General features: G+C 39.9%; 1 pseudogene; it reads right to left on the bottom strand.

The window, feature by feature from the left end:
• Positions 1 to 297: 297 nt before the first annotated feature.
• On the bottom strand, positions 298 to 9767 carry LOC122404219 (annotated as a pseudogene).
• Positions 9768 to 14201: the final 4434 nt, after the last annotated feature.

Below are 14201 nucleotides of genomic sequence, written 5' to 3'. Positions count from 1 at the left end.
AACGACGCTGTTGGTATCGCTGCGAGCGCGTATAAGAATGAGCTCATCACGAGCATTGATTACTATACGCTTGTAATCTTCGCAAAAACTCAACTACATGTTTAGCGGTACGCAAAAGTTAAAGTAACCTGTCGGTATGTTTGACTGTGTGACCCATCCAGCATTCCGTAAAATTAACAATTTATCAAATGTCGAGGACACAAAGGTTTTGATGGTACTTGTTATTCCAACGTTTCTGTTATGATTGATCTCCACACCATTGAGTTCATATCGAATTTCATCAAACATAAACGCAACTCAATTATTTCCGAGATATGATTCCAACTCCTTGTTTGGCTTCTTTACTGTGAATCTTCCTTCAACGTATAGAAAGCTCTCGCTTGGCAACGTGCATAAATCCTGCTGTTGTATAGGTATTCGTATCTCATCGCTGTGTCCAAACGTTGTGTTGGCGTATGGGTTGTACGTATGAGTCTCCATCTTGACGATGTCGTCAAAGATCGGTTTGCCTCCAATGTTTAAGATATTAGCCATTTCGTACAACAAAACCCAACGATTTCAGAAATTCAATATTCGATGCGGTGAGTTTCGCGGGTGATCGAATTGCCTTCTCGCCTGATGGTTTTAAACAGTCAATATTCGATACAGTGAGGTGCGCCGACGATTGAATTGTCTTCTCTTTGTTTTTATGTGTTGTCTGTTTCACCTGCTCCGCTTCGTTCAGCACAAGCATCTCCTACTACAGCCGTTGTCTCCGTACATGCAGTCGAACGGTGATCTGTTCCCCTCGAAAATCGAGCAATTGACCGTCTTGATCCGCAACGCGAATCGTTAAATCCGAAATGCTTCGCGCAGTGATTGGGAGGTAAATGAGAACTGTGCTGGTCTTTTCGATATCTTATATCCAGGTGGAACGGTAGGCGAAAACTCATGCATCGTATGCACGCACTTGTTATTGCTGTAAGCACCAGCCGTCACGTTGCATTCAATGCGAATAATTTATAATAGCAAAGTGTGGGTTCCTTGGCAGTTTCAAGGAACTCAAATGGTTACAACAAACTATGAAAAACTACCTTTCCGAAACAAAGTTAGGGGTGTGGTTTGTGTTTCACTCGATCTACCGTTCATTAAAAAAGGGACTAGCACCTTGAGAGTCTCAGCGAAGAAGTAGCTTTGTTGAACATCGTCTTGCGGTGGATCAATCACGTAAACGTTGTGAAGTCCAGTGAAGTCTCCTGGAACACGACAGTATTTCTCCAACGCCTGGACAGCCTCCCACCCCCACTCGCGGTATTTCGGGTCCTTTGTATTCGAGCCGCCACATCACGAAGTACGATTCGAACGTCTGGAAGATAAATATTTTATTCCACGGAATCTGGCCAGCAGACCGTATTTGCCCAGTGAGTGACGTGAAAAACTAAGGATTGAATATTTTAGCTTTCCTGGCTGGGAAAACACCAGAAAATTACGTCGAAACGTTACTTCCCAGCTCGTTTCACCTAGGGCGTTTATATTCCTGTTTCGTTTTTGAGAATATATATTTTACAGCTGGTGAATGAACTCTATATCGAATGGAAGGAAGAAAGAAACTTACTTTCGGTCGGAGGATGTAATATTTCTCGCCGTTCTTTAAGCTCTTCGCCTCATTACCCTCGATGAAATGGAAAGCTTCCGGTCCAAGTTTTGTGAAGCTTCGATCGTAGGATTCGTGGCTCGTGTTAGTTAAACCAGCAGCTATCGACATGTATCTGTCAAAAATTTCGTTTTCCATTGTTTTGGCACCTAATGCGAACATTCCACCTGGAAACGGACATTTTATTTATTTCACGGAGCCTATGGTTATCTTCTGATCAATTTCTAAACAGAAGAAACTGGTCGCAGACAAGATATTTCACGAAAATGCCAGCGAAGCGGAATTATCAAATGGAAGAGTAAAAGGATTTCTGTTAAAACTCACCAGCGAAACAGGCTAGATGACCCATTTTATGGTCCAGCCTGTCGCATTTCAGCCTGTCCGATACGTAAAGCAGCTTTCCAGGTGACGTTTGGATCATGTGTTGATCTATCGCTGCGATCGCTTCGTCGTACATCTGACGGGCCTCGACGTCCTCCTTGCCCGACTGAATCTAAGCTTTCAGCAGGTATGTACTCGTAGAAGCTGTCTCCGAGTCCCCCCCAACGACATGTGATCTATATTTGACGAGAAAATAGTTTCCTTAACCGATTTACTACGGGGGAACAGCTGGAACCATAAATATGTCATCGATGCCTATGTTCGACAGCGATAAAAACCGGATTCTCAAATTTAAGTAAAAATGAAAACTACATAACACAACTCGGTGCTCATTTTATGTACGTTCTTTAATTTATATTATTTTGAAAATTGATAATAGCAATAATTATAATTATTCGATTATCTACATCTAATAAACGAAATAAATTTATATTATCTAAATCTTTAATTATATATGAATCATAATTTAAATTTTTAAATTCAGGATATTCATATCTTCAATATCATTGATGACCAATAGATTTAATTGTAAAAAAAATAGGATTTCATGTTTCATCAATAAAATATAATGTTTTTAAAGAAGGAAATGCAATGAATATTAAAATTAATATAGGTAATATTGTTCAAATAATTTCAATTGTATGATGTTTTAATAAATAACGATTTATAAATATATTTATTAAAATATCTAATATAATTATTAATGTAAATGAAATAATAATAACTATTACAAGTATTGTAATATTATAAAATAAATTTCAATTATTAGCATATGGTGAACAAGGATCTTGAAAAGTAAATATATATCAATGTGAAATTATTAACATAAAATATAATTTTTATATAAGAATCTTAAATTCATTGCATTATTCTGCCATATTAATAATTTTTCAAAAAGAAATTATAATATACCAATATTTTTATGATTTGTTGAATAAAATCATTTAATTAAACTATAGTCTGTTACGAGCGGGAGCGCGAGATCCTGGATTCGGTCGAGGGGCAGTACTCCACCGGTGGTTTTGGGTATGGTTAGGAAAAGAAAGGAGGTCCGGACGAACCAGGGGTGTTGCGGCTCGCGGTATCCGTTGAGTAACGATCGGCACTCAACGTCGGGCTCGCGTCTTTCCGGAATAATTTACTTATTCCGGCTGGAGGAATTAGAGAATGAGTGATTTGAGAGTTTGACTAGGTACAAGCTTTATTTATGTGGTTCAAGTTATTTTTAGTTTTACACTGCTGATGGTCGAAGATGTGTTCGTAGCTGATGAGTTTTCAGAACCAAGTCGTGATGGTCGAAGATGTGTTCGTAGGTGATGTTGCAGAACCAAGTCCCCGTTTTTCTCCGCGCTGGGCCTTTTCAAGACTCCAATCAGTCTCCTCCCTTCCAACTCGCCCTTACGCGATGCCCTTGGAAGGGGGTGCGTGTCGCGTGGGAGTGTTGCCTTCGATCGTAGCGTTCCTGCTTTCCTGGTCGTCGTTGTCGTCGTCGTTGGAGAAAATGTGGCCAAGTTTATGCAGAGGTCTGGGCTGGCCTGCAGATGCCGGATTTTTGGCCAGCACGCTGCAGACGGACCCAGCCCCTGTCATAAACACCACTTGGCCGTGCCTTTGTTTAGTCCTGCTGCGTAATGTTACAATACAATCCTTGAGGAGTTAGGAGCTAGTTTCGAGTTTTGGAGATTTATGCCAGGGCTGAGTACTGGCACGCACGTGTGGTTCTTGAGTGCCTAACGTCGATGTTCTTCCCTGGCATAAATCTCGCTTTGTTGCGTTTTTTCCTCTGTTCGAGGTTTTTTTTGCTGAGCGCGGTACTGGAAGCGGCGTGTCCGCTTCCGCGCTCAACAAGGGGCTCTGTACCTTGGGAGCCGTAGGTGGAGGTTACGTGGACGAACCAGGGGCTCTATACCCTGGGAGCCACGGGGTTAGATTTATAGGGAAAATGAATGGTTTCACGGACGAACCAGGGGCTCTATACCATGGGAGCCGCTAGTAGGAGTGGACGAACCAGGGGCTTTATACCCTGGGAGCCACGTAGGTTTTTAGGATGTTTTAGGATCTTGCTCTCTGTCGTGATGGTACACCTCGAGCGGTAAAGGTGTACCGGGTTCGTGAGATACCCCTAGCCTTACCGTTAATATGGTTCAGGGTTGCTTTGAGTGAATAACACACGTAAGGAATAATAACTTGAATATATATTTTTGACGATGCTCAAGTACAGCTATGGATTTACAAGAAGTTGTACAATTGCTAAATTGCCTCGAAGGCGAAAGATTTGTTATCGGCTTTTACGCGGCGCGTTCGCGGGAGCTCTACTCGATTAATGGACACTCACTGATAAACCGCTAAGGTAGATAGTCGTAGATAGTTGCTTGAAGGGGATTATAGCCCGATCTTGCCCTGAGTGTCACAGTAACGTCGTGCCAAGAGTTTAGGTAAAACTGAGCTCCCCGAGTAAGAAACCGCGGCCCTTATATAGTTGAAAATGCTCAGTGCTAAGGCGGGGCATTACCATAAAAGGCAATGAAAATTGGGCCGGGTGTGCGTATACGGCATGAGTCAACCCCGTTCAAAGGGTTGCTCGCTAGATGCTCGAGCCAACGCCCAAGTCACCAAACGTTTCAGCCCCATGCATGAATTATATGTAACAAGTCTATTAAAATTTATAATTTATTTATATTTTTAAATTTGAAATTTAATAGTTTATCTATTCACTTAAAATTTTATTTATAAATAAAAACTAATTATTATTTAATTTTAATATCTTGAAATGATGTACAATGAAATTCTTATGAAATAGCCTTATATGATCCAAAAAAACTATTTAACAACTACCTATAATATAATAGAATTATTATATAATATAAAATATTGTGCCTGATGAAAGGAATAAATTGTAAATTTATTAATGAAGAATTAATTCTTTCAGTATTAATAGAATTTATTTTTATAAGTTAAAGAAACTATTAAATTGCAAATTTAAATTTATTATTTATTAATTAAAAATTTATTATTTTATTTAATATAAAATTTAAATATAATAAAATAATATAAATAAATTATATAATCTTTAATCTTATAAAATTATTATTTTAAAGAAACAGACAAAATTTGGTAGTAAATTCAGATTAGCTTTCGACGTGAAAGATGAAAGGAGAGAATCTTCAGTTTTCACTATCCTAAAACAGTTTAACAACGCGTAAGTTTAGTGTTAAACGACCACCACGAATAGGATGATGCAAAAAGCTTTCGAAAGGAGAGCAAAGGTGCATCGAATTCGTAATTTTATGAAAGATCACGAACTTTTAACGATTAGAGAGTACCTGTGATTTACAATTGAATGAAAAACCGCGATTACGGATCGAAAGGAGAAAGGTAAATGGTTCGAAGTGCACTACATTCTTTAAACGGAAATGCATATTTTTTTTACACAGATCGATTCTTTCGTTCATTCTGCGTAAAAAATGATTAGGGTACTATGGCCAAAAAATTATTAGATCCCGAGATATTTTCAAAAAATGTCTTTAAAGAAACGATGCAATTGTTTATTGCACATGCACCGCTGCAGCTAAAAAAAATTTAAAGGCCTACGGATGTAGTGCACTTCGAACCATTTACCTTTCTCCTTTGGCATTTTTTCGTAAATGCAATAATAACGGAGTTATGACTTGAAACAATTGCGTGGACCACCCTGTATGTACAGCAAAGACGAAAGGGGAGAATCTTGAACCTTCCCCTTTAAAATTTTTGAATTATGTCGTATAGATTATTCGTGTGTCTCCCATATATATAGTGTCACATTAAATATTAGCGTAAGTTAATTTTAAAAGGTAAAAAACTATACTAATTGATCTAGAATGAATTTGTGTTGTTCTGATAACTTACGTTGTCCCTATTTTCCAGTCCTAGGGTGGATATAATTCGGATAGAGTCCCTTCGGTTTCTCCAGATTCTTCAACACTTTTCTAACGTTCTCAACCTTGCTTTTGAAGACCAAATTGCCAGTGATGTCGCTAAGGTAGGTGAATTCCAGGTGCATCGTGCCAATTTCGGACAGTATGCTGCACCCGCTGCTCGCCCAGCCGTAATTCTTGCTCGCCTGAAAATTTTGGCGAAATTTCGTTTCGATCAGTCGACACCACAAACCAAAGGGAACCAATCAAACGAAGGAACAAAGACAGTTTCATTTACATTATGGATGTCTCACTGTTGTGAAACGAACTAGCTTTAACTTCTCTTTCCAAGACAAATATTCGCTGCTTGTAAAATTGAATTTAATAAAATAAATTGAATTTTCCCGGGAATTCGACGAAGAAAGCTTTGAAATTTAGTACGAGTACAAAAATTACACTCAGTTAGAAAAAGTAACAATGGTGATCATAATCATCAATCAAATAATCTTGAAGATTAATGAATTATTTATACACGGCGACTGAAAGTTAATTTTGTATTTAATTTCGATTTTTGTGTACCTTCAAAGTACTCTTCAGCAAAAGAAGAAGTAATTTTATGATATTTCAGAGGACGTTTAAAAGTGACTGAAAACTGTAACGGAGGATGTCATTAATTATTTCTCTGCGAGCAAACTCCCACCGTTAGGGTGATATGAAAGATAGGAAATCCAATTTCAACGTTTATTTAATACTTCGGTATGGTCGCGAGAAATAAAACGGTTCTGGATTTCCATTCGCCTGCGAGTTTTCGCGACGGGGAAACGAAAAGAGCTGTCGAAGTAGTCGGTCGTATCGTTCGTGGAAAATTGCGGATCGAGGGGGGAACGAAAAGGGGGAAGAAAGCTAGGAAAGAGCGAAATCAAACGAAAAGTACGTTTGATGTCGAGGATTTGCGAAACGGTAGGCGGAAAACGCGGAGTGGAAAAGTATTACAGAAACGACGAACACAGGTAAAGATAATTAGGGAACGTACGGACAGGAAGTCGAAAAAATGTGAACACATCAAAGAGAAACGTTAAAAAATAAGAGGGAAGCAAACAAGAGAAGTCGAAAAAGTCTCACAAATTTTATTCACTTTCGTCGACGATTGTACTTAACACTATTTTCCAATCAAACCCAAATCTTTGTAGAATCGGTTAGGTCTGGGTTAGGTCTGGATTAGATCTAGATTAGATCTGGGTTAGGTCTGGATTAGATCTAGATTAGATCTGGGTTAGGTCTGGATTAGATCTAGATTAGATATGGGTTAGGTCTGGATTAGATCTAGATTAGATCTGGATTAGGTCTGGATTAGATCTAGATTAGATCTAGATTAGATCTGGGTTAGGTCTGGATTAGATCTAGATTAGATCTGGGTTAGGTCTGGGTTAGGTTTAGTGATTTGAACGGTTTGTTTCCGAACGCAAATGTTAACAAATGGGAAACGATCAAAGGAAAAAATGCAGACCAGGCAAAGTGACCCAGGCCAACGCCTTCCACGGCGTCGTTTCTCGTCCAATTAAGAATTTGCATATTAATCGCGGCCTGTCGCTTTGGCCAGCATGACTTGACGGAATCGTTTCAATTAAACTCGACGAATACAACGATGTTCTCGTTTCTAATGTGCGCGCAAAACCACCGGGGTTACCGCCTTCTCTGCAGAATCCTTTTTTCGTCGCCGCGGGCGCATGCATTACTGGCGAAAAGAGAAACGAATTTACCGCGACACAAAAACTGCCTGTTTTCTTCGTCGAACCCAAGATTCGCATGATTCGAATTTTTTGCGACCTTTTTTCAAAAAACATTCCTCCACTACACTGGAATTATTTTTGTTTATGTTCTTGAGTGTCCATAAAGGCACATTGAATATTGTATATTAACACCTTGATTGCTACGTCATCCATATTTGGGTGACAAGATTTTCCCATTGTGGAACTAAAACAATTCATTCTGAAGTTGAAATTTAAATGTTAAATAAATTTGAATAGGACAAAGTTTAGCGAGGTTACGATAATAAGTAGACAAATTTTAAGTTATGCAGTTTACAATTGATTGAAATCGAAGTTTTGGTCTCGTTAAAAATTGTACAGCTTTGGTGTGGCGGTCAACGTGTGTTCCATAGCACACGGAATCTTGCTATGTTCTATATTACTCATCGGTGAGGTCCGTTAGAAACGGTGCCGGGGGCAACCGTTTCGGGCCGGGTGCAACAAATGTTCGTACACTCCGCGGATGAGACGCGCTTGCTGTGTGACGCGTCGACGAGGGTCGTAAGTCCTCGTCACGAATATTTTCGACACCCGGAAGAATGTACGTTTAAGATCCCTACGTCCTGTTAAGTCGTTTGGGATTAATTGGGTTTGAAATAAGCTGGACAACGTGTGCAGGAAAAACTATATATTTTTGTATAATAATTAAATTGTGTTCGTGTATATTGTTTCGCGTTTTGTGTTACGATACCGAGTGCGTGGTATACTGGTCAGAAATCAAGTACCGCCCGGCGATCGGGACCCTGGCTATATACCCCTGGTCCCGATCGTCTTTTGGATTTTCTTCGCGCCGGGTGCAAAAGTTCGAGGCGCGCGCCGCGGAACATTCTCGGGCCTTCGAGGACCGAGAATATTCCGCGACACGTGCAATCGATCGATTTTGCACCCGGCCCGAAACGGTTGCCCCCGGCACCGTTTCTAACGGACCTCACCGATGAGTAATATAGAACATAGCAAGATTCCGTGTGCTATGGAACAACGTGTTAAATATTAACACTTTCATTGCCACGTGATATATAGATGGCAGGATTCACCATTGGTGATACTAGAAAAATTTATTCTCGAGCTAAGACATTGAAAAAAACAAATTAGGAATTTTAACAAGGTTACAAAAATAAGTAACAAATTTTAAGTTATGTAGCTTAAAATGGCGTAAAATCAAAATTTTATTTTTCTCAAATATTATACGGTTTTGATCTGGCAGTAAACGTATTAAGCTTTTGATTGTGGCGCGTCCTAGGAAGAATCCATCCACATAGATGGCGCTGCGACTGGTGACCAGAAAAGTACCAGGAGGTTTGAGAAACCATTCTTACGGTTTAAAAAAATAATAAATGCAAATAAATTAAAATATCCAATTCCATATCGAACCAATTGGTAAAACAGTAAAAGGTGTTATAGTAACAAAAATGCAGAGGGCGTAAATTTACGCTTTTTGTGTATATTGATGGATACGTGAGGGTTAAATCGAACATTTCGAACATTAAACAGATTAAATGCATTAAAATTCAATTGATAAAACGTTTAACCTGAATGCAGAACATTGAATTTTTAGTGTTCCGTTTCCAATTTTTCTGAGTTCGTTTCTAACAAGCTAGGATCAGTTCAAAGAACGCAGATTACGAGAACTGTGTAAAATTTACAGACTCTTAAGCAAAAGACGCTAAAAAAGGTTACTTTTGGACGGTGTTGCATGTAATCGTGTTGAGAGGAATTCCCCAGGAATATTAAATCAAAATTGCCCGACCCTATTCGCCCGTAAATGTTTTCGCCGCGTAAATTTCGGACCGCAATTCCATCAGAAATAATTAACATTAAAACATGCTGGCGTCGACGTCGAGGCCGATGCGAAACCCCAGACTTACCCCGGTATGGAGATTGATGAGGGAATGAGGAATGAGGAATTCTGGTTTCCGTCTGGAAAGCGGGCAACATCCGTTCGCCAAGCTGAGCCGCCTTATCCCGGAACATCACGTCCCCGGTGAGAGCGTAACAGGCTAGCAGGCTTACCATGAAACGAATGTTTGTCTCGAAGAGAGATATCTGGGAATTCTGGAAAGAAAAAACGAGAAAATAATCATTCCGTTAATCCTCGTTCATCTTCGTCACTTAGAGTGAAGTTAATTGCACTGGCTGCTCTCAGCGACGAAAACACAACCTTACACATGCAAATTAAATGTATTTCTATCGCTTTACAACGTTCCATATTATCTCGATACTTTGAAATTGATTCGATGCTTATATTTAACCCCTTAACGATCATGCCCTAGTTTGACTGCTTTGTTTAATCTAACGCTCTATAAGGGATGACAATATTTGTTTTCATTCAAATTATACGTTACGTACAACGAAGACCGTAGTTTCATATAGCTTAGAAACAAATCTAATAAAGAAAACTGATCTTTCTTGATTAACCCAAACAATTTGAGCGTTAAGGGGTTCAGATATTCAAGAGGTCAGAGTAGCTCAATGCATTGCTAGGACCTCTGAAGATTATTTCCAAATAAATGTTATTTGTGTTAAAAAAATCACGATTAATCCTTATGGTACCCTTTTATTAATATTTCAGCGTCGAAAAATCCATATGAATGGTAAAACATTACTGGAAAAATATAAACAAAGAGAGAGAGGGATCTTGCAGTGCACACCTGAGTCCTGGACCGGTTTTATGTGCGATGCAGCATGGATTTGCAAAGTCAGTTATTGCGATTGTCTTTTTGTACGTTCGTGTACTTTTATCTTGTTTGTTGCACTAACTCACGTTGCTTGCATTTCGTTCGGGCATACCTTCGAAAAAAATCTGTACGCGATATTGGACATTCAGCTGTGCTCGTTCGGCTTCCTACTTCGGTATTCGCGTTTGTTATTTAAAAAATGCATATTTTATATGTGGGTTTATCAAATTTTATTAACAAGTGAGCCATTTCCACACTGTATTTACGATTCTTATTGTAATTCCAAACAGGAAATTCATCGAACAAGTAAAATTATGTAATACAGTATTTCTAAAATGAATTCCTTAGTTTGTTTTCTCCTAAAATTCCATCTGTATGATTCTAATTTGCCCCCATAATAGATAATAATTTTTAAAGAACGATTTCAGATTTTTTAATTTTGTCCAAAAATTTTATACGATCTCGAATTTTTTTCTAGGAAGTGGGTAGGATTTCTGGTGTATGTCAATTGACCAAAAATGATGGTACTTGACCCCTGCGGCCAAAAATATTTTTTTTAGAACGATTTGAAACTTTTCATTTTCGTCGAAAAATTTAGGCATCTTCCTGAATTTTTTTCTCGAAAGTGGATAGGAATTCGGGGCCTTATATAATGACAAAAAGTGATTGTAATTGACCCCCGCAGCGAAACATATTTTTTTTAGAAAGATTTGAATTTTTTTTTCACCGAAAATATACCCCCTGTCGATATCTCTTAGAAATTTGTTTTTGATTTTTAGTCACTTTGTTTGGCGCTCTACAGAAAAGTTGTTTAAAACTTTGTTGTAGGTATCCATAAACTCTACTTCCTCCCAAAATTTAAATCCAATATATTCACTATTGTAGGAGTTATGGCTATTTGAAAATTGGACCATTTTTATGGGGTTTTTCTCATTTTGAAAGGTGAAGAATTCACTTTTCGAATATTTTTGTAATTTCCTCTTATTCTACGCCAAAATACGCGTTGTTTGCTTTTTGAAACATTAAAATCGTCCAATCCGTTCAGGAGTTATGACATTTTAAAGATTTGCTTGAAATTTCAGTGGAACTTATCAATATGTTGTATGGTCAGACATAATATTTTCGGTAAAGAATTTTTTTTCTCGAAAGTGCGTAGGATTTCGGGGGTATGTCTATCACCAAAAATGACTCTAATTGACTCCTACAACTAAAAATAATTTTTTTATAACGATTTGAAAATTTTTAATTTTGTCGAAAAATTTCGCATCTACTCGAATTTTTTTCTCAAAAGTGCGTAGAATTTCGGGGGTATGTCTATTCACCAAAAATGACTGCAATTGAGCCCTGCAAACGAAAATAATTTTTCCTGGACGATTTGAAATTTTTTTTTCGTTGAAAAATTTAGGCACCTTCCCGAATTTTTTTCTCGAAAGTGAGTAGGATTTCGGTAGTATGTCTATTCACCAAAAACGATTGTAACTAACTCCCCTAGCTAAAAATAATTTTTTTAGAACGATTGGAAATTTTTCAATTTCATTTTTTAATAACTTTTTAACAAAGCTATGAAATTGAAAAGAAATGCATAAACGTGTAATCTATTAATTATATACAGTGGTGCTCGCACGTGTCGAGGAATACACGTGCCACGCAAATACATTAAAATTCTAGTACGATTCTTTATAAAGTTCCGGAACATTTACAAGTGGGACGCGGAAGTTTTTAGCATTTGGTAGAACTTTTCCACTGTAATTCCCTGTCGTATGAAACAGACGTTATTTCTTACTGCTTCCTCCCGCAGTAGCTATTTTTAGTTGGCAACAATTTATGAACCGTATCGCGACGCTGATGAGAAACTCTGTAAAGTGTATTACGTGCGTGAGATCTTCAAATCTCGTTGCGTATTGACACGCCTTTGCGGCAATGTGACGTCGTTAATTGCACACTTAACGCCCAGGTATTAAGTTTAATTGCACCGAATACTCGATAATTTCTCTTCCGCCGTACTTTTGACAAGCGTGCAACTCGCGATTCCCAGACACTCGTATCCTCGATATTATTGCACCGAAATGATCTCTGAACTCTTTAGAAGGTGTCTCCTAAAAGAAAAAATATTTCTTCGCCAAAGATAAGCGGTAGAATCGGGTTAGGGTTGAAGCAAATTCGTGTCATTGGGTAGCAGAGGCTGTTAAAACGAAATATAATCTTCCAAACGTGCCAAACACGTACATTTTATTGGTTCATATTTTATTTTTCGTTTAATTAAATGTGATTTTGTCAACGATACACGTGTTTTGGAGTGAATACAAGAACAACAATATCTAAATTTATCATTGTGTAGCGCTGTGGTTTGCTGCAGGTTAGGTTAGGTGTCGAGTGGAGCGCTTGTGAGAGCGCGAGCCCTCTAGCGGCGAGCATGAGAAGCAACGCCACAATTGGAAGAAGCATTGCTCGCTTCAAGTGAACGATATTTGTTTGATCAAACTAATATTTTACGCTATTCGTTACATTCTGAAAATAAATATTACAGTGCATAAGCGTTCAAAAATTATTTTTTTATGCACTCGATTGCAACGTGAAACAGTTATGTACTTATCAGCGATTGTCGGATTATGAGACAATGTGAACCTCGATCAAAATAGTTAAAATTATGCTCGTGTTCTTCGAGTCTATGTGATACGCAGAATACGCAGAAATGCAACCCCAGTGCTCGAAAATAATGCTCCCCCTCGGGACGCGATATACTTGCTGGATTTAAAGTTCACGGTAACTTGTATTCCAGGCGTCTAGGAGGCGACGGAAAATTCGGCGATTAAGTTCCCAGGGTATTTAACGAGCCAAGATTATTATTAGTTTATAAAGTTATTAGAAACGACGGTGTCTCGAGCTCGTGTTTCCTCGTTTGCTTCGAACTTGATATCCTCCTGACGGTTCTTATCGTTTAATATTAGGATGTAAACCAAACAACCTGACACAGGCCTTTTTTTAGACTTACTTGGATGGTTAAACGTTTCTATCGATGTGTTCTCTGCTGCCTGAACGACGTATCCGTGAGATTTCTTGCAACAGGCTACAATGAACGCAGCAAGTGCTGAGCAGAACCTCGCGCGGTCGCACGCGATGATGTATCGTCACCGCGTCGACCGTCGCGCGGGGGTGGGGGCGGTCCCGGGTGTGCAGGAACCTGCTTGGGGCGAGTTGAAGCGCCAGGCCCGGTAGTCCGTGGTGCACGCGTGGCAAGAGCAGTTGGCTCTGCCTACCGCGGGGCACCGGACAGTCGGGGCTGTTCGGCCACTCCTATATGAGTGGCTGGACAGAGGCCATGGAAGCCTCACTTACAGGATGGCACAGGTGTTCTCGGGGCATGGCAGCTTCGGGAGATACCTGTGCCGGATAGGGAAGGAGCCGACGGCGCGTTGCTGCCATTGTGACGCTGAGCAGGACACGGCGGAACATACCCTCGAGGTATGCGCTGCATGGGAGGGTGAACGCCGTGTCCTGATCGGCGTCATCGGGCGGGATGTCTCGCTGCCGGGCATGGTGCGCGCCATGCTCGGCAGCGAGGAGAAGTGGAGGGCCGTGGCCTCCTTCTGCGAAATCGTAATGTTGCAGAAGGAGACCGCGGGAAGGGAGCGCGAGCGTCAGCGGCGTGCTGAGGCTCGCGCTCGTTTGGTGGCGAGAGAGCGTCGCCTGGGCGTCAGGCGACGCGGGCGGCCCCCTCGGCGTGGCGCATGACCCAGGCTGGGAGGGGGGTCCTGATAGGAGCCCCCTCCCGCCAGGCGGCGTAGGGTCGGACCGGATGGGGTGGCAGTGC

Source organism: Colletes gigas, unplaced genomic scaffold (assembly GCF_013123115.1).
Source record: "Colletes gigas isolate AHSC1104 unplaced genomic scaffold, ASM1312311v1 Colletes_gigas_Sc00126, whole genome shotgun sequence".
Lineage (NCBI taxonomy): Eukaryota > Metazoa > Arthropoda > Insecta > Hymenoptera > Colletidae > Colletes > Colletes gigas.
The sequence above is the reverse complement of the archived record's forward strand: the minus strand, read 5'-3'. Positions and strand labels throughout refer to the sequence as shown.